A 6,519-nucleotide genomic window follows, 5' to 3' on the forward strand; every position below is an offset into this window, starting at 1 on the left:
TTAAATCTTTCAAAAACAATGACTTTCTCAAACTCGGTCTTTCAAACAAATATGTTTTCATCTAAGATAGAGGAATAAGATTTTTCATATTAGATAGGAGAATACACACACACGCATTGGGAGTCTCTCATAACCGACATAAACCGTGTGAGCTACATGAAGTCCAACGTCCAACCCACGTTGGGGAGAGCTGTCCTATCCTTTCTATCAGAGTAGGACCTTAATCTTTTATTAACTAGTGATCACTACATAAATCAGCCTCAAGATCACAACCTATGGGGGCACATAGTTACATGATAGAGTTCGCTTGATTCTGTTCTCTGATGGAGTATTTCTAATTGCCACTTACTTTTAAGATAAGTTTACTCTCACAAAATGTACAGAGGTCTGGAACAGAGTGAATTGATATGTAAGATTTCAAAGCTTCATGGCCCGATTATTTGATAAAGAATAATTTCTAAGATTACTGAGTTTTCCCCAAGTTTTGAAACTCACCGAGAGTTTATTATTCATCGCTCGATTGAGATTACCGTGAAACTAACCCGGCTCTAGACCAGCAGACTATTTTGGGCATACGTACCCCCAACACACAATAGCATAAAGTAATACAAGATATATAACTTATACACAACAGGCCCATAGGCCATCATACGCAACAAATAACTGAGGACTTCATACTTAGCAAATCAGATGGCCTCATTTCTCCATATAAGTATACAATCGAACACGTGGGGAGCATGCTTTGGGTCCACAACAAATACTATGCACAAACATCATAGTTACCTCAATAATTCATCATGTCATTCAATCATACACCCACAACGCACCACAAATTCAAGGAAATCAACTATCCATAGGAACAAAGCATGAATTTATCTTTTAAGACCTAATGAACCACAATGCATAGTTTTCTATTCTCTTAAATATTTTGTCAAACATATGATAGACATAAGTTAAGCATATAGATATGGCATGAAATCATAATTTGGATAACAAACATGTCAAATACTTAAATTCTTCTTCACATAGGCATTTTAGCAATCATCTTACATGCACCATTTAGGGCATAGGTTTAATGCTCAATTGCATACACCACAACACCATCATCCTTCAATTTCAACATCCACATTTCTCAATTCACAATCCAACTCACATTTAGAAAATATTTGACATATCAATCAATAGTAGGGATATAAAATTTCCAATACCAATTATCAAGTCATAACAAGGAAATAATGGAATAATAGTATAAATCAAGGATTAACAATTTAAATCATCATATATTCATAATCAATTAATTTTGGACCTATTATGTTATAAAAACAAAATCTGTAGTCTCTTAGGTATTTTCACAAACACCTTACATGCACTTCTTAGGCATAGGTGGATTCATCAAGATTACAAGTATTCAATCACCCATTTCATATATTTATACATCACACACCACCATAGTTTCCACAAACATACAAAGATCCCTTCTTGGATATCATCAACTTCAACAACATAATCACTAACCATCACACAAATACTACACACATATACTTCAATAAACATACATAATCATCCCACACATATATCTCAACCATCATGTGAATACTAGACACATACACAATGAAAATTTAGAAAGAATAATCATATATATATATATATATAAATATACATATGTATCTTGAGCCTTTGAAAAAGGATTTGTGGGCTCTATGAATGAAAGGAGCCCATAGATAAACGCTTGCATACCTTAGATTTTGTAGCCGAAGAGATTGACAGAAGCAATTCGCGAAGCAAAGCCTTGAATCTATTTTCCCCCAATTGGAACCCTAACCCTAACTCCTCTTCTTCTATATACATATATATATATATTTTGAGAGAGATATATAAGAGAAACGAGAAAAAAATAAATGACAATTCTCAGCTTAAAGGGGGTATATATAGAGGGTTACCATAATGGGAAATGATTAAAATACCTTTAAAACTCAATTAATGTCAAATCTGCCATTCAGTGATCTATTTGATAAACTGAAGTAAATTGGCCATAACCCTTTACTCTGATGTCCACATTGGATGAAACCAATTTCATTCGAAAGAGGACTCTAAGGGCTTTCCGTTGATATATAGCTGCTCACACAGTTCATTATGTATAAGGAGTTATGATCGTTTGAAATTGACCAAAAAAAATTGCCTTGCTGCAGTATTTGTTTCCCTGCATATTTTACTGTTCACAGTTCGATCAGAATGGTTGTTGTTTGATCGGAATGGTTGTAACTCATCGCTCGAGTGTCCGTTTTAGGTGATACATATACCGTTAGAAAGATTATTCGATGCTCTACACAATGGTGGGTCAAAATCCAATAAATGACACATAAAAAAAAAAAAATTAAAAGTCATTTTCAAAGATAGGATCCCAACACATTTACACACAAAATTTCAACGAAAACATTTTCTGGGGTATTATATAATCTCCTCCTTGGAAATATTTGTCCTCGAATGTGAAGGCCTGATCAATAACACTAATCAACTGGGTTTATTCAAGACAACAACACATCTCAAAACATAACCACACGACTGAATCAACTAATACTCTGCGTACTTTCACTAGTCATGAACATCTATCGTATAAAATATTCAACAACCCACTAATGGGTAAATTTTCACAACACACATGCATCTCAGATGCACAGAATCATAACCCAACTAATCTCTTCAATACATGTTCAAATATGCCCACAATTCGAGTTCCTTTCTATTGAACGTGCATATTAAATACGTAGATACCTAATATACCAAATTCTCGAAAGCATAACTAGAAATGCAACGAACAATGAGGTTAACATCATAGAAAGAGCATGCACATGCAATTATTATAACATTATGGGGTATCTCCCCCTTGGGACCCAATGTCCCTCTAGACATATTTCACTGAAATAAGAATGGGTCGAGAACTATCTCCCTTTACTGCTTTTCCATACCTACTGGCACCACTACTAGATTCTGAGGGCCTGACTTATCACTTTCTCTATTATCCTTCTCTCAGCTTTAAGTCATCGTTAGAAACTTTTGAACACTTGGTTAAACCTCAAAATGAACTACAACCAATGTACTCTAGAGTCTGAGGTACAACGGTGCACAAAATGATAACTTAATTCATCTAGAAAGACTACACCTGAAAACATAAATTCAATACCAATGCTACTTTTTGGAATACAACTCTTATCTTTCCTTAGTCTCTACAATCATCATCATATACGTACACTCTTTTCAACACCTTCTTGTCTCACTAAACACATTATTTGCTTCAATTTCTTCATAGGCTACTAATACCACACTCACATCTTAATACTTAGTTTGGAGTACACAAACTTACATTCTTCAAAGATTCAAGCTTAGCTTCTAAAACATAACATGAATATCCACAAATCTTTAATAAACATACTATTCTCATTCTAGCCTTCAAACATCACATCTCTTAAACTTATACTTCTCCACACCATGAGAATCACAGCTATATCTCTATCAATCAACACATATAATTTAGAAAGTATAATCACATATATATATATATATATATACACATGTATCTTGAGCCTTTGAAAAGGGATTTGTGAGCTCTATGGACTAAAGGAGCCCATAGATAAACTCTTTCATACCTTAGATTTCGTAGTCGAAGAGATTGACAGAAGCAATTTGCGAAGCGAATCCTTGAATCGATTTTTCCCAATTGAAACCCTAACCCTAACTCCTCTTCTATATATATACATATATTTTGAGAGAGAGATATAAGAGAAATGAGAAAAAAATAAATGATAATTCTCAGCTCAAAGGGGGTATATATAGAGGGTTACCATAATGGGAAATGACCAAAGTACCTTTAAAAATCAATTAATGTCAAATCTGCCCTTCAGTGATCTATCCGATAGGCTGAAGTAAATTGACCATAACCTTTTACCCCAATGTCCAAATTAGATGAAACTAATTTCATTGGAAAGAAGACTCTCAGGTCTTTTCGTTGATATATAGAAGCTCACACAGTTCATTATGTACAAGGAGTTATGATCGTTTGAAGTTGACCGAAAAAATTGCCTGGCTGCAGTATTTTTGTTTCCTACATATTTTACTGTTCACAGTTCGATCGGAATGGTCGTAGTTTGATCGGAATAGTCATAACTCATCGCTCGAGAGTCCGTTTTGGGTGATCCACATATCGTTAGAAATATTATTCGATGCTCTACACAATGGTGGGTCAAAATCCAAGAAATAACACACAAAAAAATTATAAGTCATTGTCAAAGATAGGATCCCAACACATTTACGCACAAAATTTCAATGAAAACATTTTCTGGGGTATTACACTTCTATAGACTAAAACATGGAGTTTATCAATAATCTAGAGGTTTAGTAACTATATAACTATGCTACAACAATGTTAGTTTCATTGTGATTGAAGAATGGTATGGATATTGGGTGTGGTTCTCAATAATAAGCCATAGAAGGGTTGTGCCACCCGCGGCTTCGACAAGTGTGGATTAGTTGTGTTTTATTGTATTATTGGTTGATATTTTGGTGTACTCTTGGGTGATATGGGACGCTGTGATGAGTTCTTTATATTGTATTCTTTTGGTGTACTCTTTGGTGGTATGGGATGCCGCAATAAGTTCTTGGTTGTGGTTTTTCACGAATACTTCCCGATTGTATGGGACGTCGTAGTAAGTCTTGTGTTTTATACTTTAGTGATGTGTATGTTTTGAATATGAAATGACATGATTGATAATTGGTATATGACTTTACGCTTCTAAAATAATACTCATTTGATATGACAATTATGAAGTCGACTAATATAGTATGTCATGCTATTGTCTTAGTGGTATAGCTATTGTTATAGTGATATTGAAAAAGATTCTATTTGATCCTATACCTTGACTTTAAGTTATTATCTCACTTTATATCATTTTTATATTATAATTTTGCTTAGTCAGCTGATGATGCCTACTGAGTACTGGTATTTTGGTACTCATACTACACTTTTGTACTTTTTTGGTACAGACCCAGGTTTTTGTTATTTTTTTTGAGTCAAATTCGTGCCGCATTGATCATTCGAAGACAGGGTGATTTCTTGGAGTTCTAGTTGCCCTCTTTCCCCTCTATCTTTATTTTTCTTTTATTTTTAAGACAAATATATGAGATTATTTAAGTCATATTTGACTTTGAGTTGTAAATTCATTGTTAAGTCTAGACGTTCTTGTACTAATACTATCAGGTCTTGGGATTTGTAGTTGAATATCGGTTGTCTTTAGTTATGGAATGTTATTATTTATATTGTGTTCGCATATAGGGTCTATGTTGGACGTTTCTACCAAGGAAACCCATTGCATTAGCTCCAGGTTACAGTATTGACTTACCTACCGACGGGGTGTGGTAGGTACTATCATGATTCAAAAATCGGGTCATCATAAATAAACAAGCATAATCACATATGAATCACAACCCACACATAATTGCACCGATTCTAGCATAATGCGAAGAGGTAGATCTAGCTAATCTTTATGATAATAAACACAAATAAACCAATATTTCCATCAAAGTATTCCATAAGAAAATAAAGAAAGGGAAAACCACACTTTAGAATCCAATGAATCTTTACTGGGTGATACCAAATCTACACTTTAAAGTCACTCTAATGTCTTCTTAGCTCAAGATTAGTACAAGTTTTGCTCCATGCTCCAAAAAATTACAAAAACCCTAAACTAAGAATAGGAGATAGGGTTGTAGAATGATTTTTGTAATCATGGTTTTAATACTTTTAAATGGTAATTTAGCACCGACTATGTTTTTTTACAACTTTGCCCCTGTCTGAAAATCCCGCTGTCTCGCGATCGCGTATGGATCTGCCATGATCTCAGCTCCATGATCGCTGAATTCTTTAAGTGATCGTAGCTTGCTGACTTTTTAATTTACTGTGATTGTGGTGGCTACTCCGCGATCATAGTACCTGAGGCCTAGTATGCACAGGTTTTCCAACTTTTGCACTTCTCGTCCCTCTTTGATCCTCTTTTAGCTTAAATCTATATCTTTCCATCTCATGCCCTGTTTACCTACAAAATATGGATATTAGTACATTTATTTACACATATGTTTCATTTAAATATTTAAATCATGGTAATGTGCACGAATGTTTCGTGCGAATGAGTGGTAATTTCACTACACATCAATGACGATACCAACAGTGTATGCCTAAATATGTATTATGGTTCAATGAATATGAATGTCTGATAAATAATTTAGTTGGGATTTAATGAGGGTTGTGCATCTAAGTTGTGAAAGAAGAGGTCCTGAGAGACCAATACTAGAAATGGTGATTGTCGATGTAGGGGTCTAAATAACTGGATGGTTCGAGTCCTCATTATTATTATATGATTGGGAGGTTTGAGTCCATCATATTATATTACATGATTGTGTGCTTCAGTTACCTTAGTATGCCAGCTGGTTCAAGTCCCTAATGGTGCATACTTACATTACATTCTCTGG

The sequence above is a fragment of the Capsicum annuum genome, chromosome 11 (genome assembly GCF_002878395.1).
Source record: "Capsicum annuum cultivar UCD-10X-F1 chromosome 11, UCD10Xv1.1, whole genome shotgun sequence".
Lineage (NCBI taxonomy): Eukaryota > Viridiplantae > Streptophyta > Magnoliopsida > Solanales > Solanaceae > Capsicum > Capsicum annuum.